Raw genomic sequence first — 26,050 nt, 5'->3', positions numbered from 1 at the left:
TGCTGTTGATTTCAGCCATTAGAACAAGCACATCTGACTGTTTAATCATTTTCAGCAGCAGTACCTAAGATGGTCATTAAACACTGGGATCAGTTAGATTTTTTTCAGGACATTAATTTTGTCTTTCTTTCTTGGCATCCAGAATTTTTATTTTATTTTTTAAAAGGAGAGCGATTTTTCAAATTGCCCATATAAAGAAGAGCTCTATGCCGGAGAGACCCCATTCTTAGGACAAAGGTAGAGGTCCATCCAACATAACAGCCCCTAAAAAGAGGGAATGGGGCAAAAACTGGTGTTTATTTTCTCCTGTCTTAGAGACCCAGTTCAGCAGCCTTTCTCTAGCAGAACTCCAAACAGCTGAGTGGTGCATTATGTATTAAAACAAGCTCGAGTGAGCCACAGATACAAGTCCTTGGGGATTTTCTTCTTAAGCAGCATAGTAGTCTCTATTTTTACCTCTGTAATCCCTGACCTCTTTTTATTACAGCTAATCATCTAAACATACAGATCTATGTTCAAGAGAGCCATGTATGTGGCATTAGAAATCAATCGTCAAGGATTCTTAAAAGCTGTATCTTTGATGCAGCTATTGCTCCTCCTCAGCAATGGATTAATATAACTCGTCACTGGTTTCCCCTTCAGTTTACTGTGTATCATTTCCAAATGCTTTATTCCACTATTGGGCAGCTTGGCCACTAATTTTTTGTATATGTTAACATCACTATCAATTTTATGTGATTCAACAATGTGCAAAGACGTGGTTTGTCAGACTTTGCTTAACTCAGCTGTTCTATGTACATAGTACATGAGAATTTTTAGGCACTGTACTTGCAAAGCATTCTTCTTCAATTAAAAAATGTGATTCCCCAGATATTGCTATCAGAAGTTCACATATCACGGATAACCTGGTTGCTTCAGAACAACTCCCTCCAGGCACTGACCTCAAACAAAAACAATGTGTACTCTAAATCGAGCAAAAGTCAGGGTAGGAAAGACTGGTGACAACATGACTAAGCAGGAGATGAGGAAGGAGAGCCTAGACAAATCTTTGAACAGTGCCGGATGCAGTGCCCCCTGTCAACCTCCTGTATTCCTTAAAAACTATATGAGCTAAGTGATAACACCAACTCGTGGCCATGTTTTTGGAGCAACAAGGGATGATGATGATGGGAAAATTATATACATATATATTTAAACACAGGGAAGCTAGAATTGTATAGCTCTGTTAATATTGACTTCAACCTACAATGATTAAAGCTACATTTGGGAAACATTTTAGTTCTTAACTGTATTTAGATTGCTTTGATTGTTTAGTACCTTGTAAATGTTCTTTATTTGAAATGAATACTCAAGTAACGTGCTATTTTTAAAATAACACACATACACCAACCTATGGCACATTAAGTCAGTGGACTGAGTGAAAAGGAAGTGCATCTTTACAGCTGTGCATCCTAGATAGATAGAGAGTATAATGTCACCCATAAAATAGTACTTTTACTATTAAAACAAAGATTTGGTTCCAACAAATTATGCATTCACTCCACCCACACAAAGCACAAGCATTTAGGCTCTAGGCAAGTGAAATGTGAGGTAGAATCACAGCCTCCAACGCAAGAGTGCAGAGTGCTCACCGTCACCACTCCATTCTATGAGCTGCTGCCCCTCTGCACCAGCTGCATGGGGTGCTTGGTGCAGCTGTGCCCCCGGCCTGCCCTAAGGTGACCTCCCACACCTGCCTAGGCAGAATTGATACAGAGAATCTTCCCTTGGTGTTCAAAGGGCTTACAGGCACCCCATGTGCAAATATGCACCTGGTCATTTGCCTGGGCAATCCCTATTCTATCCCTGTCAGCCCGCCTCAGCGGGGGTGTCACTCAGTGTTATTACTTTGTAATTAATAATTTTTCGACTATATTTTAAAAAAGTGAATACATAAAAATATACTGCAGGTTTCAGGACCCTCTAGCAACTACTAGTTGAGCTACTGTGAACCTCTCAGATTGAAATAAAGGTCTTGCAATCAGCCTTCACAGAAAAAAAAAAGTCATTCACATATGTGAATTACCCAAGTGACCAACTCTTATTATCTTACAGTGGATAATTATATTCTGCCTCCCTTAAGTTTCCCCTAGGAATAGTTTGTTCTTCGTTTCCTGTCCTGAACAGTTATAATATTCATTGTCAAGCTGTGAGAAGTTTTAAATATGGCAATATATTATACACAATTGTTGCAGTGTTGCTGTGTACTATTAAACAGTTGCCTGCAGGTGGCTGCATTTCAGTGGTGGCTGAAAACCATAAAATATAAAGCTAAAGTCTGTTTTTGGACCTGTGCATCTGACTTTCAATTAACACAAAAATAAATAAATAAATAAATAATCAATCAATGAGCGCCTTCTAAATTCACAAGTTGAGGATTTAATCCATTTTTTATAAATCAGTTTGGAAACACCTTTGGGATCCTTCGTCATGAAGGACGGTATGTAAGTTTAAGTTGTAATTATTCAGAGCTGAACTTTTAAGAACGTCTTACAACTTGACTTTCAATAGAGAGTGAGGGCCGGTAGATTTTAAAAAATGTTTTTGTGACAGGCCAATTTTCAATTGTAGCAGTTCATGTAAAGTCAGGACAACTCATAATGAAGACATTGCTATGCTGCAAGTGAGCTCCAGACTTCAGTGCAGGTTCTTTAAGATCAGAGCATCAGTATTTTAAAAAAAAATCACAAGAAGAGAAGAATTAAAGAGTTTATCTCCTTACTATTGCAATACCTTTTCTTTAGAAATATGGATATAAGGAAATCAAAGTGCCTTTGTAATTCCAAACTATTTAGTTCTGAAGATAGTAAAAGACTTAATTATTTTATTTCAAAAGTTGCTCTTTATAGTCCCCCCAGTCCTGCTGCCATTGAACTAAATGGCAAAATTCCCATTGGCTTCAATGGAAGCAAGGCAGGGCCTAACATTTTCTTGCATAGGTGTGATATAGCAGTGATTCTCAACCAGGGTACATCAACTCATTTAGATATTTGTCTAGTTTTACAACAGGCTGCATAAAAAGCATTAGCAAAGTCAGTACAAACTAAAATTTTGTAAAATGACTTGTTTATACTGCTCTATAAACGATACACTGAAATGTAAGTACAATATTTATATTCCAATTGATTTATTTTATAATTATATGGTAAAAATGAAAAAGGAAGCAATTTTTCAGTAATAGTGTGCTAAGACACTTCTGGATTTTTAGGTCTGATTTTGTAAGCAAGGAGTTTTTAAGTGAGGTGTTAGTAGTCTGGAAAGGTTGAGAACCTCTGTTATATAGCACCTTTCATCTACAAGGTGTTCTCTGTCATATGCTTCACTAAGTATTGAAAAATTAGTTAAAATCTGGTAGCACAGTGCCTGTGGAGGCAGCAACAATATATCAACCACTGATGTTGACAAAGCAGTACTAGTCCTATGCATTTTTGTGACTGAGTGCAGGAAGTGAACACTTGAATCTGTTTTACTTTATTTTACTGAGCAACAGACTGCTGGTCAGGCTACTAGTTTTATATAAAGCAGCATGAGATATGTAACCTTTTCTAAGACAGATATCAAAGATGAGCAGAAAGGATCTGACTTCAATATGGTAGCCATGTGCAGCATTGAAACTAGACATCTTATTTGAATCAGAACAATAGCTGTATTGTGCTATAATGCAAGTGCTGCAACAGAAGTACTAGTTATGAGCCCAAGTTCTAATACAGAACATGATTATTACCCTATAGGTTCTTCCCCCTGGATCACAAAAGCACCCTCTCTCTTTGATGACATGCGCCTGGTACAAAAATTCTCATAACGGACAATGGGACTAGATCATGTTGACTCCTCTGTATACTTCACATTTATTTACATTTCCTATAAAACTAATATTTGGCATTTATGTAACATCTTGAAACAATGGGAAGTATATAAGACCAGTTATGCTAATCAGGCCCTTTACAGACTTTTAAGGCCAGAAGGGACCACTGTGATCATTTAAACTGACCTTGTGTATAACACAGACTACAGGACTTCCTTGAATTCCTTCTTGCTTGGATGTTTCTAAAAGATATGCTATAGTTTAACCTTGATTTAAAAATTGCCAGTGATGGAGAATCCACCATGACTGGTGGTAAATTGTTCCAACTGTTAATTACTCTCAGTGTTAAAAATTTGCACCTTATTTCTAGCCTAAATTTGTCTAGCTTCAACTTCCAGCCATTAGATCTTGTTATGTCTTTGTCTGCTAGATTGAAGGGCCATCTATTTTCAAATTTCTGTGTCTCATGCAGGTACTTCCAGACTGATCAAATCATTCCTTAACTTTCCCTTTGATATGCTAAATAGGTTGAGCTGTTTGAGTCTCCCATTATATGGCATGTTTGCCACTCTTAATTATTGTTGGGACTCTTCTCTAAACTCTCTCCAATTCATCAACATCCTTCCTGAACTGCTGACATCAGATCTGAACACAAGACTCCAGCAGTTGCACTGGTGCCAAATACAGAGGTAACATAACCTCTCTCAATATTACTGATTATACATGTTAGAATCTCTGTCATATAGAGCATAGCTGCCCTCTTGTACCACCTCCTGGCCAAGTGTTGTGCTGCAGGTGTTCCCTGCCTCAGTTTCCTCCCATGGGATTCATATGACTCAGGCTTCCAGAGGGGACATGCTCAAAGTTTAGTTGCTGCTGTAACAAATGTTAAAGGGGGAGGGTTCCAGAGCCTGGCCTCTAGCCTGAGTCTGAAGAGCTACATTGTAGCTAAAAATCCCCATAGCCTGAGGACTGTGGGTCTAAGTCAGATGACATGGACCAGCTGTGGGTATTTAATTGCAGTGCAGACATGCCCTCTGACTCTGGCATAGAGCACTGACTCCCAGGCTATTTTCCTGGAGTCCTTCCACAAGAGCCCAACTTGCTCCTTATGACCTCTCAAAGGGAGTTTTCTCAGACCTGTTAAAAACATCACCCAGATGATCAGGACCAGCTGCTGCTGCTGGGGTAGGTAATCTGGATAGGTGTGGTTGAGCTCAGCTACTCTTAAAGCACCATCCAATTTATGACAGTGTATGTGTTGTGAATTCATCTGACTTGACTTGACTCCTCAGTCCTAAATCTTTTTCAGAGTTGTTATTTCCCATGACAGATTCTTCCATGTTCTAAACTTGGTCTCCATTCTTTGTTCCTAGATGGATGACCCTACATGTGGCTGAACTGAAAAATTGTTTGCTTTCACCCATTTTACCAGCTCTGTACCAATGACCAGCAGAGGATGACAATACTGGAAAGCAGATACTCAAAAAGCAAAGCTCAAAGCTGTGCTCAAAGCCAATTTACAGCAGTAGATAAAAGTCACAGTCTGTCTAGATCACAATAGAACAGGCAAAAGCCTAGGCCTGGGAGCCTCCTGCAGATACTATATTTAACAGCAGCCTCTAAATATAACAAGACTTTAGAGGGGATTAGAAAGTACAACTGTCTGGCCTTGAGGAAAAAATGCTAGCAATTGCATTAAATTGACAATTGTGCCAAATATCTGTAGATAGTGATAGTATGAAAAATAATAAAAGGAGACCTATAAATAGCGTCTTCTTAGAATCTTAATATTTGAGTCTAGCTTTCTGAAAGCTATAAGCAGGCTTTCTTAAGACAGCAGTATACCACCTATATATGATGTAAGTGGTGCCGATTAACAGATATAACTGCTGTGCACACCACCACCTACCTGTTTTATGGCAGTAAGCAGCTATGGTGAAAAAGAGGTGGGACACACCCGTTGCAGAAAGATGCCTATTGGACAAAGCACGGCAACAAAGGGAAATTACAGTGAAAAGTCTCATTCATGGGGAGCCTTATGTTTGAGTTTGGCGTTAAAGGCCCGTTTTATCTGCGATGCTGATTGTGCCGCGGGGTTTAATCGGCAAGTAGTAATACCACGCCTGGCGGGTAGCGGGGCGCTCTAGCAATGCCAGCAGCATGGCCCCACACCAGCAAGCGATCAGGCCGTTCTGCTTCCCGGGGAACAGGAGGTGCTCGGAGCGTCCCGTGAGCGCGCTGGCAGCCCCGCTCCTCGGGCGGCCTGGTTCTGTGCCGACTAGCCGGCCCAGGCAGGCTCCGCGCACCAGGCGCTGTGCAGCGGAGGGGTGGGGAGAACGAGGATTCCCTGCGCCGGGGCTGGGCCCCGGGCATACCGCTAAGCCCCTCGCCCGTACTGCTCCCTACGCCGCCCTGGCGCTGCCAGGCACCTGCTCCGAGCCAGCGCTGCCCAAGCCCCTTCCCAGCGCGTGCAGTCCCGCCCCGGGGCGGCCGCCGCCCCCTCCTGCAGCGCGGGGGTAACTCCGCACCCCATGAGCTGGGCCAGCCCCGGCGGCCGCCGCAGCTCGCTCGCCCGCCCACTGCAGCAGCCCCGGCCTCGCCTCCTCACCCGCCCGCTGGAGGGAGCCGCGGCGGCCGGTCCCCCGGGCCCAGGCGGCCGGAGTTGTAGCGGGAGCCGGTGGGCTGTGAAGGGGCCGCGGCAGGGGCGGGCACCGTGCGGGGAGCGGCGCTCTCCGCCTCCCGGAGGCGGGTCGGCAGTGACAGCTGGAGAGCATGGGCGGGGCCCGAGCCGGCCTCTAGGTGCAGACACTGGGCGGCGCGGCGCCGCCTGCTCCCCGGCTGCATCCAGACGGCGCTGTAGCCGCAGCGGCAGGTTCCTCCGGGGGCAGCGTCCCAGGGAGCGCGTAGGAAGCCCGGCGGGCAGCTGGCTCCGCTGCGGCGCTGGTGAGCACCTCGGGGCGGGGGGAGCGAGCCGGGAGGTAGGGGGCGAAGGATGCTGCTGCTGGGCACGGAGCCTTTGATGGCGTGGGGCGAGTGGGTACCAAGTGCCGCCCTGGTGGGTGGGCTGGCACGACTGGGCTATGTGCCAGGCTGCTCCTTTCTTCCCCCCCCCGTCTGTAGCCCACTGCGAGTGGGGCCACCCTTCCCCGCCCACCCTTCTGCCCACTGCGAGCTGGACCCGGCGCCGGGACCCCCGGCCCTGCTGGGTGGGGTGCAGTAAGTTGCGCTGCCACCTCCAGCACCGCCGTGAGCAGAGCTGGGGGATCCACCCTGCTGCATTCATCCACCGGACTGCTGCTGCTCGCTGCGGAAAGCTGCCTCCTGACTCCCCCAGAAAAAGCAACAAAGAATCCTGTGGCACCTTATAGACTAACAGACGTTTTGCAGCATGAGCTTTCGTGGGTGAATACCCACTTCTTCAGATGCAAGTGGTGGAAATTTCCAGGGGCAGGTTTATATATGCAAGCAAGAAGCAAGCTAGAGATAACGAGGTTAGATCAATCAGGGAGGATGGGGCCCTGTTCTAGCAGTTGAGGTGTGAAAACCAAGGGAGGAGAAACTGGTTCTGTAATTGGCAAGCCATTCACAGTCTTTGTTTAATCCTGAGCTGATGGTGTCAAATTTGCAGATGAACTGGAGCTCAGCAGTTTCTCTTTGAAGTCTGGTCCTGAAGTTTTTTTGCTGCAGGATGGCCACCTTAAGATCTGCTATTGTGTGGCCAGGGAGGTTGAAGTGTTCTCCTACAGGTTTTTGTATATTGCCATTCCTAATATCTGATTTGTGTCCATTTATCCTTTTCCTTAGAGACTGTCCAGTTTGGCCGATGTACATAGCAGAGGGGCACTGCTGGCATATGATGGCATATATTACATTGGTGGACGTGCAGGTGAATGAACCGGTGATGGTGTGGCTGATCTGGTTAGGTCCTGTGATGGTGTTGCTGGTGTAGATATGTGGGCAGAGTTGGCATCGAGGTTTGTTGCATGGGTTGGTTCCTGAGCTAGAGTTACTATGGTGCGGTGTGCAGTTACTGGTGAGAATATGCTTCAGGTTGGCAGGTTGTCTGTGGGCGAGGACTGGCCTGCCACCCAAGGCCTGTGAAAGTGTGAGATCATTCTCCAGGATGGGTTGTAGATCCCTGATGATGCGCTGGAGGGGTTTGAGCTGGGGACTGTATGTGATGGCCAGTGGAGTCCTGTTGGTTTCTTTCTTGGGTTTGTCTTGCAGTAGGAGGCTTCTGGGTACACGTCTGGCTCTGTTGATCTGTCTCCTTATTTCCTCGTGCGGGTACTGTAGTTTTGAGAATGCTTGGTGGACTCCCCCAGCCATCCCCACTCAGGAGGCTGTGGGGTGGCCGCCGGGGCTAGCCCTTCAGATGCTCATCCTGATGCAGGATGGTCTCACTGTACAGCGGAATGTGGTCTCCACCCCTCTGCAACTCTGGAGCAGCCATCAGAACAGAAGAGCTGGGGTGGGGCTGGGGAGCGGCTTGGTTAAAAGGGATTTCATCGCTCCTTAGGTGCCATTGTCCACCCCTTTAAAGTGGTGGTGGGGACCCCCCCCCCCAAACAAACAAACTCTCTGGGCAAGATCGCAAAGCCCCTTTGCTCCCCTCACTGCTCACTGCTCTGTTCTGGAGAGGGAGCTGGCATGAATGAGCCGGAGCTATTCCTCTAGCTCTATCCATCTCGCCTTCAGAGTGGGGGTGGGACAATTGTACTATCTATGTCTATATATCCATTCCTCTGTATTTTTAGGGTTTCTGTTATATTTCCTTTTTAAATTGGTATTACAGTACTTGACACCAAATCTTGCTTGCCTTAATTTCAATGGGGACTATTCATTTGAGAGAGGCCACCAGGATTTGGACCCCAAACTGCAAGCCCTACAAGCATGGAATTCCCCCCTGAAGTAGATAAGAGGCCTGCACTTAGAGGATTTGCAGGATAAGGCCTTCATTTATGCAAGGTGTTCAGAGGGTGATGGGGCTCCTAATAAACATTATTTATATAATGTACTTGCTTTAAAGCACACCATCGGTTGTCTTCAATTTCCTTTTCTGTGTCAACATTTAAAAAAACAAACCGCTCTGGAGATTTGGATGAGTAGTTTGGACATCTATTTTCAATGTAATTCCTGTTTGATGGCCTGTCTATATATCTTTAAAGACTGACTGAGATTTGAGAACTGTTTTCTTTTCCCCCACCCACCCCCCTTCACGTTGGCATCACAAGCAGCCTTCAGATTTTAGGCCTCAGTAACTGCATGGAGCTCAGTGGAGAAGAAGGGGTTAATTTTTTATTTAAAAAGGGAAGTAAAGGAGGGTATAGTTCTCAACCAGCAAGTATGCAATGTTTTTCTGATTATTATGCTGTTAAATATTTACAATTTGTCACAGTTATCATCCAACCATAGATCATTAGTCCCTTAAATGATTCAAATGTAACTTGTTGCCTGCAAATAAAAAAAATGCCATCAATGTAAAACAAACAACCCTTCCCCTACCCAACCCCTTCCAACCTCCTAATAAAACTGATTTTGTAAAATGCATCTAGTGAACTTTATGGTTGGGAAGAAAATTAATTCCACTTCCTTTCAGGATTCCTTCTCTTTTGTGACTTTCCCTCACCGAGATCATTATCACTTTCTTAGGCCTTTCTCCTGCAAATATGCATATATGGTATCTCTTTTTACATGATATTGAAACTAGTGATCTACTGATACTATATACATGTTATGTTTTCAAGAGTGATGTTTCTGCTCTGACTTCCGTACATCTTAGGTGGCGGAGGCAGAAACTGCACTTCATGGTTTGCCTAAGTAAAGTGGTGCAGTTGAGGAGCTAAAGGGGACGAATGTATTCAGGGATGTTGGACACTGGCACTGTGCAAGGGGGCATATGGAGTATATAATACATACATTTATTGACTGCTACCTATGTGTATATATATCGGTGTTGATTATATAATTTAATGGGGCCTTGGCAAAAAAAATCTTTAACTTTGAGGTAAGGTTGCTACACTGCACAGCTTTCCAATGCATACTCTAAAAACCAAGAAAATAAGCAAAGTCATTCAATGCCCGACCTATGCTTTACTCATCATTTTCCCTTCTCATCTTCCATTTTCTCTATCCACCCACAACCCACCATCATTCTGAACAACTAACAGCAGCCTTAATTCCAGCCATAAATAACATACATCGGGGTTCTCAAACTGGGGGTCAGGACCCCTCAGGGGGTCGTGAAGTTATTACATGGGGGTCGAGAGCTGTCAGCCTCCACCCCAAACCCCGCTTGCCTCCAGCATTTATAATGGTGTTAAATATACTAAAAAAGTGTTTTTAATTTATTAGGGGAGTGACACTCAGAGGCTTGCTATGTGAAAGGGGTCACCAGTACAAAAGTTTGAGAACCACTGACATACACCAACAGACACAAATATGAAGATTTCAACTCTAATTTGTACATTAAAAATTAATACCAAATATAGGATAATCATTAACATACACCACCCACTCGTATAAGTTTTCCTAAACAATACAGAAAAACGTATCTCACAGCCATCATTACCTAACTCATTCTCCCACCCCAGTAAAACAACCGCAGAGCTATGCATGATGTAGGTTAGGGAAGTGATACCAACCCAATATTTTTCCAAGGTAGAGCTGATTTTTTGTAAGAGAATTTTTTTTTTGAAAAATGGCCTCTTTTCAGAAGTGAATTGAAAAATTTAGCAAAAAAAAAGGTGCTCTTTCAATTTTTTAAAATTTTCACAACTTTTTATTTTGAAAAACTATTCTGAAAATCTAGTTCCTGATAAATGGAGAATTTCTTTAATGGTTTCAACTAAAGATGCCATGGGAAAAAATGAAGAATACATTCTGAATTCTGAAAAACAGAAACAATATAATATTTTGTGTTTATGTGAATGTGTGTATTTTGGAGTTTTTAACCCACTGTATTCCAGGGACAGTTATGTCCGCTGAAGGCTTTGTGTGAATTATGGTGAATTTTGGAAAAAAAATTACCGTGAATATCTTAATTCAAGACTTCTGAAGGCTTCGGTAGCTCAGTTCCTCAGTCCTATGTCCTCTCCCTTTTTACTCTATTGGGACTTACAGTTTATGTGAAGGGGAAGCACACAGAGTTCTCTTACCCGTGTTGCTGTGTTCAGGGACAGTTCTGAAAATCCATTCTCTTAACCTTCTGGAGCATGGGGTTCACTTTTCCCTTTATGGGATGAGATGGGAAAATTTTGGCACAGAACTTTTCTTATGCCTGGGTCCTCTATCTCTCCCCCAATCTAGAGGTAATGTATTTCTCTACACAACCTTCTCTGAATTTTACATACTCTTTCATTAATATGCTATGTGTGTAGTTTTTACATATATATTTTGGGAGGCACCTGTCTCCAGGTGAATTTAGAGTGTGGAGGGGCTGGGAGAAGGCACTTTGTGAAATCAGGAATACAGAGTGAAAGGTTATCTTGCCTGCTGTTTGATGCTTGGTTTTGCTACTTTTGGGCATATCACTATATAGTCACAGTGCATTTTAATTGTTCACAATGTCTCCATAATATGATAAGAGACTGTGGAGGGGAATTTTTTTGAAATTAAGGGAAAAAACACAGTTGGGCCTCCTGGCAATCCCTAATTTATCTACCTCCCCATCCTTTGGCTTTGTGGAGGGATTTTGTTAAATATATGTAGACTTTTTTTTTTTAAATGTTCCGCTATATTTACCTGGGTTTCTCCTGATTCACTGAAACTACATTTCTGAGGTCAGGAGCCTGGAAAGATTAGCAAAGGACACGTGACCTAAAGGAATATGTAAGAGGCCTTTAGAAACGATGAATAAACAAATTACTAGTTTGGTGAGCTTCATTTCCTCCAGGTAGTATAGTTCAGTGTCTTTGTTTGTTAAGTCAGTCGAATGGTGGAGAATGGTTGAAAATGAAGGATGTTCTCTGGCATTACAGGCTTATTTTTTACTTTTATTTTTGTGGAGGTTCTGGGGTGACTGGTGTGAAATGCTAGCAGCAAAGATATTTTGATCTTTTTTCTTGCTAAGATCTGGTACTATCGATTTAATTTTTTTTCCTGGAGGTGAAACTCTGATAAATCAATCAATGTAAAGGTTAAAAAAGAAGAGCTATCTGCTTGGTCATCTCTGTGTGAACCTCTTTTAGGTGTTGCTAACTGCAGCCCCAGTTAACTGCACAGGTGCAGGTTCTATAAGTGCAGCTCATTGCAGGATCAACTCAGCAACTCTCTTGTTTGCTTTGTCAAGTTTTATCCTGTCTCACTCTTTTTTGCTTTCTTTCAGACTGTTTTAGCAATCTTTTGCCCAAGCTGCAGTTTCCCAAGTTGAAACTCATGTATGTGTCATATTTCAAAGTGCCATTTTAATTCAGCCATATTCCCCTTTACCTCTTGAGTATTTTGGAGCCACTCTAGAAAGGTATTGGCTGTCAAATATTTCCAGTCACCCTTGTTTTATTTTAACTGTTACCTCTTTGTTCTGCACGGAAGTGTCATTGGCAGTGTGACGCTGCTGCATGTTGTAGTTTCGCTTTTGCTTTAGTTTGAATTTTCAGCATGTGCTGAAGAGGAAATACATTGTCTTCTGGGAATATCCTCTACAGGATGCACATATGTTACTTCTGTTAAAGCTAATGGGAATTACATGTATACATTTTGAGCTTTACCCACTCCTCTCCTTGCTTTGATTTAGCTATTCAGGTAAGAACGAGGAACATTTTTTTTCCCTCTCTGTGAAATTTTGTTCTAGTATCCTGTCATCATCTTGTTTTAAAGCAAAGCGACCTAGGTGGCAGCTTGCTGGCCCTGGAGACTGAAGTCCTTTCCTTTATCCATATAATGGGAGCAAGAACAGGCAGCTATAGTGCAATCTTCTGTATGCTTCTTTGCCAGTGTTGCCTTAGCTGTGTTCTGTAGTGACCACATGTAGATTGAGGGGCGTTTCAGTCTGTTCATTCATTTTGTTGAGACTTCCCAAGATGGTGACAATTGCAATGATTTTTTTTATGTGGATTTCTATTGTGAGGTCACAATAACACTTCATATATGCTGTCAGATGCTATTTAAATCCCCATCTATCTGGGCTGGATTTGAACTGATGGGCTAAAGGTGCAAGGTTCCCTATTCCATTACCAATCCCCTATATCATCTTGTCCCTCTCCTCACTATCTCCTTTTTCTTTCCCAACCAACAATTGCAGAGGAGTGGGAAATAATCTCCCTTGCACTTTGAATCTAAGCAGACACATATAAGTGGGTGGGGTCTATTATTTTTCTGATACTGTGATTTTATATTTGTCTTTGGTCATTAGTTCTGAATAGCCCTGAAATTCAGAATACTTTCTTCATTTAATTCTTTTTGCCCTCCCTGTGTGTGAAACTGCACTTCAAAGTCCATACTATAGAGTGGAGAGAATTATCTGTGATGGTGATATTGCTGTAGGTCAGAAAAGGGCAATAAAAATGGTTAGGGGTATGGAACGGCTTCTGTATGAGGAGAGATTAATAAGACTGGGACTTTTCAGCTTGGAAAAGAGACGACTAAGGGCAGATATGATTGAGGTCTATAAAATCATATCTGGTGTGGAGAAAGTAGATAAGGAAATGTTATTTGCTCCTTCTCATAACACAAGAACTGGGGTCACCAAATGAAATTAATAGGCAGCAGGTTTAAAACAAATAAAAGGAAGTATTTTTTCACATATTGCCTAGTCAACCTGTGAAACTCTTTACCAGAGGATGTTGTGAAGGCCAAGTCTTATGTTTCAAAAAAGAACTAGATAAATTCATGAAAGATAGGTCTATCAAAGGCAATTAGCCACGATGAGCAGAGACGGTGTCCCTATCGGTGTCTGTTTGCCAGAAGCTGGGAATGAGCAACAGGGTATGGATCACTTGATGCTTACCTGTTCATTCCCTCTGGGGCACCTGGCATTAGCTATTGTCGGAAGACAGAATATTGGGCTAGATGGACCCTTAGGTCTGACCCAGTATGGCCGTTCTTATGTTCTTAACTGCATCTTGACATTTCCATTGGAACAGATCCTGTCTTCATCTTTCATTAACAGCTGGGTGGCACTGGCTTGATGTAGGCTTTGTTATAACTGTTTTCTTCTTGACTGGATTCAATCCAAATATATTGCAGATCTTTCTTTCTTAAAGAAGAATCCATTCACATGCGATCTCTCTCCCATCCTTGACTCTTTATTTAAATCAGAAGTGCATTCTGTCCTACTTGTACATATTAGCTCTCATGAGAATTGTTTTAAGAAAAATAAGTGCAAACAGAATTTGACTATGGGAAACTAAGAGCATTCAGAGGACCAACATGAATGATAGACTTAGAGAAGCTCATTCGCTGCATCTATTCAACATAATCCCTTAACTTTTGCTTGGTAATTTGGCTACTACTGTATCATAGAGTTTATAATGTCTGGAGTTCTTTCAGAGTAAAGAGTAAACTTTATTTTTTTTCTTACATTAAATAGTGTAAACGGTGTCCAGTTTTTTAGTTCTTCAAATCTTGACCTACATATTTATTATTTATTAATAATAATTTATTTATATGAATGTGTTTTGTTTTTCTCCACTTAACACACATTTTATTTGTCTCTTTGCTAGTGAGGAAATATTTTTGTCGGTTTTATTTTTGTATTCTTTTTGTCTGTTAAGAATATGACATTCAGGGCTGTCATGAAGAATGTTAACAGCTTTGGGAACTTCAGTTTTACACTGATGTCAGAATTGGGAAGTGGGGTGATGTCAGAATTGGGGGGGGGGGGGTTGTTCCATCTGGACTTCTGTAGTCCTGACTCTCCTGGTGCAGGAAGTATGTGACTGGCTGAGAGGTGAATGTGCCAAACTGAGTGGAATTTTGAAGAATCTGGCTCTCAGACAGCAATGACTTACGATGTTTTTTTTCCTGTAGTAAGTTACCTTATAGTTGTAGGGCAGTGGTTCTCAAAATTTTGTATTGGTGACCCCTTTCACATAGCAAGCCTCTGAGTGTCACCCCCCCTTATAAATTAAAAACACTTTTAAATATATTTAACATTATTATTAATGCTGGAGGCAAAGCGGAGTTTGGGGTAGAGGCTGACAGTTCACGACCCCCCCTGTAATAACCTTGTGACTCCCTATAAATCCCGACCCCCAGTTTGAGAACCCCCAAGGGTATTATGCATGTTACTTTGTCTTTTTCTTTGACTCCTTACGCAGTCCCATTTTTTATTTTTGTAGAATTTCTGCATGGCAGCATTTCTCATTTGTTGTTTGTTATGGCATCGTACTAAATAGGAAGCTTTGACAGCCTCTGGTTTTTGTAGTAAGCTTGTAGGATTTCTCACTCACAATAGCATGCTACCTGAGGACTGTGTGGCCAATAGTCTTGCCTTTACATTAGTAGTCTCGTCTTTACATTAATAACAACAAAGACAAAATACACGGGGAAAATTTCCTGGCATAACTATAGCAAGAAAGTAATGTTCTTCTCTAGCTATTCCAGAATAACTCCCTCTTTAGACACTCTACTCCTAAATAAAAGCATCTTTAATCCAGAATTTCAGAACAACTATCCCACTATAGCTATGCCAGTTAATGTCCTTGAGTTGACAAGCCTGAAGAGGTTCTGTGGGAAATGGATATGTTGGTGAGTGTGAGAGAAACACAGACTGGATGAGTAGTAAAAGAATGTGAGTGAAAAAATAGGAAGGAGTGGGTGTCTGAGTAGGTAGCCTTGTTGATGAGATGGGAAAATTTTGGCACAGAACTCTTCTTATCCCTGCGTCCCCGTCCCTGCATAGACACGCCCTAGTATAAGAATCTAGCTCTAATTTCTATTACTTATCCATGCTGAAGGTAATTTTCAGTTGGTGAAATTCACCCAGGGCAGAGGACCTTATGTCCCACTTCAGCCTTTAAAGGGCAAATACTATTAGGGCCCTGATCCAAAGCCCACTAAAATTAATTGGAGCCTAAGGGTCCCAAGGCTTTCATCCAACTTAAGCTTAAGGGGTGAATAAAGTGGTGCACAAAGCCTTCTTCCCAGAGTACATTTAATCCAATATGTTAAAATGTTAGATTGCGGAATGCTTCTAACAGGGCTGCTAGCTATATCAACGTATATATCAGTCAGAACAACTGCTGTATGCCCAACTCACCAAAGGAGAAAGGAAACGGGGAGGCCAAAAGAAACGCTTTAAAGACACCCTCAAGATAAACATCAAAAGATGTGGCATCGACACCACACACTGGGAGACAGCAGCTCAGGACAGGGATAACTGGCGAAGACTTGTCAGAGAGGGAATGTCCACTTTTGAGGAAAATCGCCTTGCCCTGGTCACAGAAAAATGCCAGAAAAGAGAGGAAAGACAACTGTCACGCAGCAATCGCAGCCCAACCCTGTCTTCCAACACCACCTGCAGCGTCTGCCAACGAGTCTGTGACTCAAGGATCGTACTCCTTAGCCACCAAAGGACCCATGAAAAATAAAACCTTTGTAAGAGATCATTCTCAACCTCGAGGGATTGCCGACGATATATCAGTCATCAATGCTGGTCTTAAAGGGGCCCTGTCAAGTTAAAATTTGCATGTTCTTTAAACAAACACAACCAACACTTTGTATTTCTAACAACTGCTTAGATTGTTAAAAGCGAATGAATTTAAAGAATTCAAGTCTTCACTTATGCATTTCATTCTCTGATTCTCCAGTGCTAGAACAGTGTCACAGGCAATGCAGTACAATGTTTAGATCCAAGCAAACAGTTTGCTTTGAATTAAAAATGAAAATTGTGATAACGTTTCTAACAATATTGGGCTGTTCAAGGCTCTTATTCTGCAGTTTGTTGTGGCTGGATTTTTTTCATTTGTGTGGAGCCCCATTGGCTTTAGTCCTGTCATATATAATGATTGCAGGATCAGGGCCTGAATCTTTACTTTTAATAAATGGAGAAACAATCCTGTAATTTGAGTTTAAACACTCTGTTCCTCTCTTGAATCAGGCTGATGGGAATAGTAAGCTATGTGCAGAAACATTATTTCATTCTCTGATGTCAGAAGAGTTTGATCTGCTTGGAATAATCACTGTAGAAATATGTCAAGGAGACAAACCTGTCAGTCTGTTCCCCATAATACAGAAAGCGCAGTTCTGAAAACTGGGGCTCGTTTCACGTATTGGCATGGCAGGAAGAAAACAAATTGTTTTGTCAGCTTTCATATGGGACATTGGTCTAGCGGGAAAATGCCTTGTGCCTCATGTAGATACCATAGGTATGTATGGTAGGAGCTCTTTCTTGTCTTTGCATTTTATAGCCATCACTTATAAAGGTCTCCTTTTGAGAAAAAGAACTTGTTCAGATGCTTTCCTCCTGGCCCACAGGGTAATCTGCTTTTATTTTCACAGTAGCTTTAGTAAAAAAAAAATTTCCTCCTACATAACCTGCTTTTTCATTCACTGCTGTTCTCTTCCTCTTCACGCATGATAAATATCAGCCTCCTGTGTCAAATGCAGTTAAGCCTTTTTCAGTATGTAGTGCATTCGGCGTTTTCTCTGTTATATAATGTACACTTTCTCCACTTCTCCTCCAATGAGATTGTCCTTATGAGACTGAGTTAGTGACATAGATGTTGGGGGTAGGGTCTGGTATCAAAATTATTATAAGAATTTATGTGATGTGATTATTATAATCTTATATGGATTTATATTTGTATTCAGATTATGCTACATGGCCATAACTTCATATTTATTTAAACGTGTAGCTTTTATTACTGTTAACAAACATGCCTTTCTTTGTCTTTCTGAATTCAATATAATCTTTGTATATGAGGATATCAGGTTGTATATTATATAATTAACAGATACCATGCAATGTCTGTGTTTAATGGAATTTCTCTAAGTGTGGGTACAGCTAGAAAAGCGACCCTAAAAACTGTATCACTTTTCTCAGGGTATCTGCTCTGTGTGTGTCCAAGTAATAGTTTTCTTTAATAACAAACCTCTAATGTGCACACTAGCAAGGGTTTCAGCTGTGCTGTTAGCATCAGGCCTCCATCACCCTTCTACCTTTCATTCCATGGGAAAACGCTCAATGGATAGACCCCTTCGGGGTTCTAAATGTATTGTGGTTCTTCTGTCCAGAGGCCTGGGGTGCAGAGGCCATGTAGTGGGGCATTAGAACGTCTCTGCATGCTGTGGATCTATGTAGCAGCACCCAGGAAGTGGGACTTGTACATCCCTGGCAGTGTGGCTCCATTGTCTTGGATTAGGTGAGAAGAGATATGGCACATGCCAGGGCAGACTAAAGTCTGCAGTAATGGCCATGTTGGTACCTATAAAGGTGGAGAGGAGTCTGTCCTCCACACCTATGGAGATGCTGAGTACAAAACGCCAAGTGAATGGCTCTTGCCAGGCGATTGAGAATTTGGTACTTGAATTATTTTCACTGGCTGGGTATAAGAGACAGAATTCATTTGTGTGTGACCACTCTCCTCTACTCCTGCATGAATTTGCATTGTTGGTACTTAAAAAATCACCTCCTCACTTGCCAACTGACCAACTCTGATATAGAAGTTGGAAACAAAATAGAGATGGAACTTGATGTCTTTTGTTTTTAGTTATTTTTGTGACTAACCAAACTGTTAGTTAATCTGGATGATATTTCAGAAAAATGAAAATAATATAGTGTTGCCACATTTAATGGAGAAAAGAGTGTAGTAGTTAAAGTCAGAGAGAAACCAAGTTGATGAGTTCAGGGTAATTAAAATACTAATCCTTCAAGCTCTGTGCTGCATGGTCATTTGTAACCACTGGAAAGATATTCATAGGTTCTTTAACAAAAGAGATGTTGGATTTAGTTTTCCCCTTGTTTTGTGTGTTGCTGTTACACATTCCCGTGTACACTCTCTGTCACTTTCCAGGTGCTTATGACATGCCTGAAATATAATTCAGGAAATCTTGGGATGGTAATCTTAACAAAAATAGTCTTTGTGCTGAGACACATCCCAGACTATTGTCCTGATAGAAGTGTTTGGACTGCATATTCATGATTAAAAAGCAGCACCTTAATTGATTGATTGACCACGTGGTAGAAGAAATAATAGGATTCACAGGCTGCCTGATTCCCATCACAGAACAAATCTCTGATCTGTTTGTATGTAATAGTTAAACAAGCTTAGGGCTCAGGCAGCCAGTCACCAAATATATTCTTTTCCTCCCCTCCTCCATACCCTTTTTACCCTAATTATTTTTTCAAAATGAAGCCATTTATTTCTTCAGTCACTACTTTTTCTGATAAAAAAATCTTAGTAAAATAAATGTAAAATATCTATCCTCTGAAGCAGTTTTGTATTTGGTTGGTAGAGGGATACATTGGTGGAAGAATTTTTCACTGAATGATAGCCTTAGCTTTGCTGAGACATAATTACCATCTGAAGCCAAGATTCCATGTTTATTGTCTGCTGGCCTTGTTTGGCTTTTAGAATTCCATGTCTCCGCTTCATCCCTGTCGTCGCTGATGTTCTCCTTTTCTTGAAATCTGCTGACCTGATGCAGCAGCAGAGACTTGAATCAGAAGACCTGAGAGAAGATGTGGAAATTTAAAATCCTGGGTCTCTGAACACTGCTTTTTGTGAAGCACATCTCCAGTATAAAATAGCACCCATTGTGGTGATGCAAAGTAGCAATTTATCACTAGAAACAGTGTTGAGAAAAATAGCCACTGTTACTGAGAGACTTCTAAGGTAAATGAAGATGATCTATTTAACACATACCCTTCAAGTCTGTTGAATGATGTCCTATTTAGAGTGCAGCATATAAATTACTTTAAAAATTGATATAATATCTTAAGAACATAAGAACGACCATACTGGATCATCTAGTCCAGTCTTCCGACAGCGGCCAATGCCAGGTGCTTCAGAGTGAATGAACAGAACAGGCAATCATTGAGTGATCCATCCCCTGTCTTCCGCTCCCAGCTTTGGGCAATCTTGGCTGTAACCAAACACAGCAACATTAGATATGGATCTTCAGGTACTAAACTGATAAGCCAATCATCATGTCACATTCTTAATTTTTTTTTGTTAGAGGTGTTCTTCCTTTTCCCATCCCAAGCTGTGATATCACTGTCTCCTGCATTCTGCCTTGTCTTTCCAGTCCCACAAACTGTGTGTCTTCAAGGGGTCTGGAAGGGGTTCTGTGGCAAGTGGCCTGGGTCTGAAATGCATGTTTATGAGCATTTTACTCTCATTTTCCTCTCACTACCCTTTTATTACCTTTTCTCGCTATTTTACATATGCCTTTTGTCACTACAGCTGTCCTTCTGCACGAAGGAGTGAACTGAGCTCCCTTTAGTGTTTCATTAATGTCAGTCCTGATCATCTGGCAGATGTTGTTGAATGACACAAGGCTGAACTCCTCCCACAGATGATCTGTAATGCCCTGTGCATTTGCTATGTTGGTGGGTGAATGACAGAGCCTGAAACTGGAAAGAATGTTTCTCACTGGGTGCTTCCTTTAGGAAACTAAACTGTTCATATGAAAGAATGTTTGTGTTCTAAGGTTTTAAGGCCAGAAGGGACCATTACAATAATTAATCTGATTTTCTACAAAACACAGGCTGTAGAACTTCACACAGTAATTCCTCCATCAAGTCCAATAACTAGTAATTGAACATGTAGAAAGGCACCCACTCTCAATTTAAGGACCCCAAGTGGTGGAAAATCTACTACTTCCCTTCAGGGGCGGCTCTAGCCATTTCGCCGCCCCAAGCACGGCTGGAGGGATGCCTGGGGGAGGTCCACCGGAGCCGCCTGCCGCCCTCCCGGCAGCCGGCAGAGCGCCCCCCGCGGCATGCCGCCCCAAGCATGCGCTTGGTGTGCTGGGGCCTGGAGCCGCCCCTGCTTCCCTTGGTAAACTAATTCAGATGGTTAATTATTCTCATTGTTAAATGGTTCAGAAAGTCTCTTAGTTGGGATAGGCAACGTGGCCTCCTGGATAGAGCACTGGACTAGTACTCTTGGCACCTTGGTTCTGTTCCTTGTCCTGCAATCAGTTTGTTGGGTGACCTTGGGCAATTCATGTCACCTCCTTGTGCCTTGATTTCCCCATCTATATAATGGGGAAAATGATACTGAGCTCCTTTGTAAAGTGCTTTGGGCTTCACTGATGAAAAGTGCTATGGATAATCTATGTGGTGTTATGATTATTAGTAGCAGTAGTCTGGCTAATTTACTGCAAAGAAAAATAAACCTCCCATGTTGCAAATGTGAGTTAATGGAGAAAGAAATTATCATGCACGTATTGAATATATTGATGATCAAAATCTTTAACTGGAGAACTCTTTACATTGTGCAGCAATTTTAGACAAATAAATTGTTCTCACTGTTGTTTAGAAAGAAGAAAAATCAGTGGTCTTGCTGCCTGGCATATCTGGTTTAGGCTTCGGTAACTCATTAGAAGATTCTAAAGTATGCAGGATTACATTGATGGGACCCTATCTTGTCAAGTTAAATATGGTGCACTGTGGTTCTATTGTAAAACTAATATGTGGACAATCCAAAGACATCCTACTGTAGTTGGACAAACAAATTATCTGACTTGTTTACCTTTATGGCAATTTAAAAACATAGCAATTTTTAAAAAAGTGAAGTGCAGACAAAATTGCTCCTGGCTTCTTTATTCATTATATGTTTTTTTCCAATTTGTGTGGATTCAAAATTAAACATTATTTGTATTTATTTATTTATTTACACCTCTACCTCGATATAATGCTGTCGTCGGGAGCCAAAAAATCTTACCGCGTTATAGGTGAAACCGCATTATATCAATTTTCTTTGATCCGCGGGAGTGCGCAGCCCCATCCCCCGGAGCACTGCTTTACCGCGTTATATCCAAATTCATGTTATATCGGGTCGCGTTATATCGAGGTAGAGGTTATTTTGTAATTTAAATATTCATTAGCTATTCAGATACAGTGCAACTATTTGACCACAGATATATGGTCACTCCAGATGTCACTCTGGACACGTCTCTTCATCTCAGTATACCTACTAATAAAAATACAATCAGGGTGATCAAGAAGTGGATCTGACAATTAATTTCTCATGATCGTTCATTGATATAGTCAGCATCCCTTGCTATGTCTTAGGGTCTGATTCTGAGAGTTGCTGCTAACAAGTGCATAGATAAGACTAATTATGAAAATTCATCAGTACAAATACGTTATTTTGTTCCATTTTATTTCCATTATGTAGCACCCCATGAGACAAAAGAAAAGAAGTTTCTGACTCAAAGAATTTTTATGGGCATGATCCTGAGAGTTGCTGAGCTCCCATTGAAATCATGTGTCCGATCCTTCACTCTTTGTAGTTGATAAAAGCGGGATTGGACCCATAGATGGTAAATTGACAGATATCTGACCTGCATATTTCATACAGTATCATGCACACCTAAATGCTATATAAATAATGTGGAACAAAATATCTTGTTAATTATTTATATTGCTAGATATTTATAAGCAGTGTTATCTGTGCACTTATCAGTTTTATGTTTCAAGTTAGAATATCTTTTTACCGTGTAGGAGACTGATGATACTAATTACAGTCAGAGCACAATCCAGACAGGTATTAAACAAGTTCTTCATCTCCCAAAGCTGTTCAGCCTTGACCTACAGCCAAAAAACAATTAATGGCTATTCGTTTAACTGCAGTATGCATCATTTTCAAATGAGAAGTTAATACATTCGGTGTACATAAGAACAACCTATGGGTCAGAACAGTGTTTCATCCCGTCCAGTATCCTGTCTTTCTGTGGTGGCCAGTGCCAGGTATTTCAGAGGGAATGAACAGAACAGGGCAGCAAAGAATCCTGTGGCACCTTATAGACTAACAGACGTTTTGCAGCATGAGCTTTCGTGGGTGAATACCCACTTCTTCGGATGCAGGGCAGTTTGTCGAGCAATCCAACTCCTGTGGTCCAGTCCCAGCTTCTGGCAGTCAGAGGCTAAGGGAAACCCAAAGTATGGGGTTGCATCCCTGGCCATTTTGGCTAATAGCCATTAATGGATTTATCCCCATGAACTTATCTAATTCTTTTTTGAACCTAGTTATACTTTCGATCTTTGCAACATCCCCTGGCAACAAGTTCCACAGGTTGACTCTGCATTGTGTGAAGAAGTACTTCCTTATGTTTGTTTTAAACTTGCTGCTTATTAATTTCATTGGGAGACCCTTGGGTCATGTGTTTATGTGAAGGAGTAAATAACACTTTCTTAATAACTTTCTCCATACCATTTTATAGACTTCTGTCATATCCCCTTTCCCTCCCTTAGTTAACTTTTTTCTAAACTGAACAGTTGGAAGTTGTTTCATGTTCCTAATCAATTTTCATCACCTTCTCTGCATCTTTTCCGATTCAAATACGTTTTTTCTGAGATGGAGCAACTAGAATGGCATGCAGTATTCAAGATGTGGGTGTACCATGGATTTATATAGTGGCATTATGTTTTATTATCAATCCCTTTCCTTAATGTTTCTGACATTCTGTTAGCTTTTTTGACTGCCCCTGTATGTTGAGCAGACCGAGAACTACCCACAATGACTTCAAGATCTCTATCTTGAGTAGTAACAGCTAATTTAGACCCCATCATTTTGTATATGTAGTTGGATTTATATTTTCCAATGTGCATTACTTTCATTTATCAACACTGAATTTCATCTGTCATTTTATTGTCATGTCACCCAGTTTTGTAAGATCCCTTTTGTAATTCTTGACTGTCAGCTTTGGATTTAATGACCTTGTGTAATTTTGTAGTGTCTGCAAATTTGCTGCCTCACTGTTTACTCCTTTTTCCAGATAATTTATGAATATGTTGACCAGCACAGGTCCCCATACAGATCCTTGAGGGACCCCCGCTATTTACCTCTCTCCATTCTGAAAACTGACCATTTATTCCTACCCTTTGTTTCCTGTCTTTTAATCAGTTACTGATCCATGAGAGGACCTTTCCTCTTATCCCATGACTGCCTACTTTGTTGAAGAGCCTTTGGTGGGGGATCTTGACACAGGTTTACTGAAAGTCCAAGTACACTATATTCACTGGATCTATAGTCTATATGTTTTTGACCCTCTCAAAGAATTCTTATAGATCAGAGGTCAGCAACCTTTCAGAAGTGGTGTGCTGAGTCTTCATTTATTCACTCTAATTTAAGGCTTTGCATGCCAGTAATACATTTTAACATTTTTAGAAGGTCTCTTTCTATACGTCTATAATATATAACTAAACTATTGTTGTATGTAAAGTAAATAAGGTTTTTAAAATGTTTAAGAAGCTTCATTTAAAATTAAATTAAAATGCAGAGCCTCCCGGACCGGTGGCCAGGACCCGGACAGCACGAGTGCCACTGAAAATCAGTTTGTGTGCCGCCTTCGGCACACGTACAATAGGTTGCCTACCCCTGTTATAGATTGTTGAGGCACGATTTCCCTTTACAGAAGCTGTATTGACTTGATCCCAACATATCGTCAAGTACCCATGTGTCTGATAATTCTATACTGTAGTTTCAATCAGTATGCCTGGTACTGAAGTTAAGCTTACCAGCTTGTAATTGCTGGGAGCCTTTTTTTAAAAATCGGCATTACATTAGCTATCCGCCAGTCATCTGGTATAGAGGCTGGATTTAAGTGATAAGGTACATATCATACCACAATTATCAGAGGGGTAGCCGTGTTAGTCTGGATCTGTAAAAGCAGCAAAGAATCCTGTGGCACCTTATAGACTAACAGACGTTAGTCATGCTGCAAAACGTCTGTTAGTCTATAAGGTGCCACAGGATTCTTTGCTGCTTTTACATACCACAATTAGTAATTCTGCAATTTCATATTTGAGTTCTTTCAGAACTCTTGGTTGAATACCATCTGGTCTTGGTAACTTATTACTGTTTAATTTATCAATTTGTTCCAAAACCTTCTCTATTGACACCTGTAATTGGGCCTTGTAGGTTATGATTATACACAGTCAGATAAACTTAGTGCACTCTTGTCAATGTCTTTGTTTTTAGAAGGTTACAGTTTGGCATGAGGTTGTGGGGAATCTTCTTCTACATAACTAGCTGAAGAAGAAAAACAAGTGGCTGCAGACAATAGAAGAATCTTGGTGGATTCTGACTGAGAGCCCATTGAGGTCAAATCAAAGACTCCTTTAACTTCATTAGGTTTTGGCCTGTGGTAGTCTAATAGATATAATCCTTTCTTTGGTTAAACAGCATCCCTTTTAATAGAATTTAAAGGGTTCAACTTAGTTCTGTTATGTCAGGAATCAGATTTCCCTGATATAGTGTCAGTTTCCAGCAGAGAATGCATGAAGACCACAAGCATCAAAGATTTGAAATTTTTCTCTGTTTCACCTTTGGTAATAGTGGTGTCATCCTAGTTACTAGTGGATATTTGTCCGCATCTAAAAATCAGCACACAATTAATCATGACTGAAAGCCTCCGCTCAAGACTAGAATAGCAGAGATGATGCATAGTGAGGTCAGAATTCATAATGCATGGCGAAGCTTGTGTGGAGAAGCTTGCACACTGCCTAGCTCCATCCGGAGCAATCAGACCATAAAGTCAATCAAGCACTAGATTAATCCAAAATCTTAATTTCTTTTTTATCAGTTAATTGATTTACTAATTTAAAAAAAGTTAGGTTTTAAATTTATGGAATACGATGACCTAGAATTGTGGAAACCCTATTTACTACGCGTACAATAACATTTTTGCTCATTGGGGTACTTTCATTAGAAACACATCACATTTTTGTGACAGTCTTTGGGAGACTATAGTAAAATTATTCCTAGAGCACTCATTAGGACAATTCAAACTATGTAATGTAAAATCATGTACCAGTTCTCAATTCCTTAAAGGTTAAGTAAAGGGATTAAAATCTATCAATGTGGCTCTTTCTTTCAAGGGAACAGGCATCTGATTCTATTTCACATATTATGAAATGTTTTCAACTCTCAAAATTGTGTGTAAAGATGCTATTATTGTAATACCTGTTGAATGGCAAGACACTCAGTCTTTTCTAAGCATTCTAATAGTTTGAGGACTTGTCCTAGTTTTCTTCCATTCACCATCTGTCAGCTTTCCGTAAGCCATGCTGTCTAATAATTAAGGGTATGG

General features: G+C 41.2%; 2 protein-coding genes across 8 annotated transcripts in view; one reads left to right on the top strand and one right to left on the bottom strand.

Moving 5' to 3' along the window:
• Window positions 1-6,592, bottom strand: part of LOC123371039 (SWI/SNF-related matrix-associated actin-dependent regulator of chromatin subfamily E member 1-related-like) — a 35,016-nt gene extending 28,424 nt beyond the window's left edge. For 5 of the 7 annotated variants that reach the window (XM_045018173.1, XM_045018167.1, XM_045018170.1 and 2 more), the window contains exons 1-2: window positions 6,456-6,592; window positions 5,757-5,821 (exon numbers count right to left, since the gene is read on the bottom strand). The gene's annotated coding sequence lies outside the window, so the exon portion shown is untranslated. Of the gene's footprint in view, window positions 1-5,756; window positions 5,890-6,455 lie in introns of those variants that run through there. The other 2 variants (XM_045018172.1, XM_045018169.1) reach the window with 2 other exon arrangements.
• An 80-nt stretch (window positions 6,593-6,672) lies between these two features.
• JAKMIP1 (janus kinase and microtubule interacting protein 1) overlaps window positions 6,673-26,050 on the top strand; it is a 206,087-nt gene continuing 186,709 nt past the window's right edge. The window contains exon 1 of the mRNA XM_045018166.1: window positions 6,673-6,790. The gene's annotated coding sequence lies outside the window, so the exon portion shown is untranslated. The remainder of the gene's footprint in view (window positions 6,791-26,050) is intronic.

Source organism: Mauremys mutica, chromosome 5 (genome assembly GCF_020497125.1).
Source record: "Mauremys mutica isolate MM-2020 ecotype Southern chromosome 5, ASM2049712v1, whole genome shotgun sequence".
NCBI classification, from domain to species: domain Eukaryota; kingdom Metazoa; phylum Chordata; order Testudines; family Geoemydidae; genus Mauremys; species Mauremys mutica.
The sequence above is the reverse complement of the archived record's forward strand: the minus strand, read 5'-3'. Positions and strand labels throughout refer to the sequence as shown.